We start from the raw sequence: 316 nt of genomic DNA, 5'->3' as shown, positions 1-316 counted from the left end.
AGAGGAACTAAAAAGCCTCTTGATGAAAGTGAGAGAGGAGAGTGAAAAGTTGGCTTAAAGCTCAACATTCAGAAAATGAAGATCATGGCATCTGGTCCCATCACTTCATGGGAAATAGATGGGGAAACAGTGGCTGACTTTATTTTTCTGGGCTCCAAAATCACTGCAAATGGTGATTGCAGCCATGAAATTAAAAGACGCTTACTCCTTGGAAGGAAAGATATGACCTAGACAGCATATTAAAAAGCAGAGACATTGCCAACAAAGGTCTGTCTAGTCAAGGCTATGGTTTTTCCAGTGGTCATGTATGCATGTG

General features: G+C 41.1%; 1 protein-coding gene across 2 annotated transcripts in view; it reads left to right on the top strand.

Annotated features, from left to right (window-relative positions):
- The window catches only part of SLK (STE20-like kinase), a 63,017-nt gene that overhangs the window by 27,189 nt on the left and 35,512 nt on the right, over nucleotides 1-316 (top strand). The window lies entirely within an intron of this gene.

This window comes from Bison bison, unplaced genomic scaffold, assembly GCF_000754665.1.
Source record: "Bison bison bison isolate TAMUID 2011002044 unplaced genomic scaffold, Bison_UMD1.0 scf7180017864456, whole genome shotgun sequence".
Lineage (NCBI taxonomy): Eukaryota > Metazoa > Chordata > Mammalia > Artiodactyla > Bovidae > Bison > Bison bison.
The sequence above is the reverse complement of the archived record's forward strand: the minus strand, read 5'-3'. Positions and strand labels throughout refer to the sequence as shown.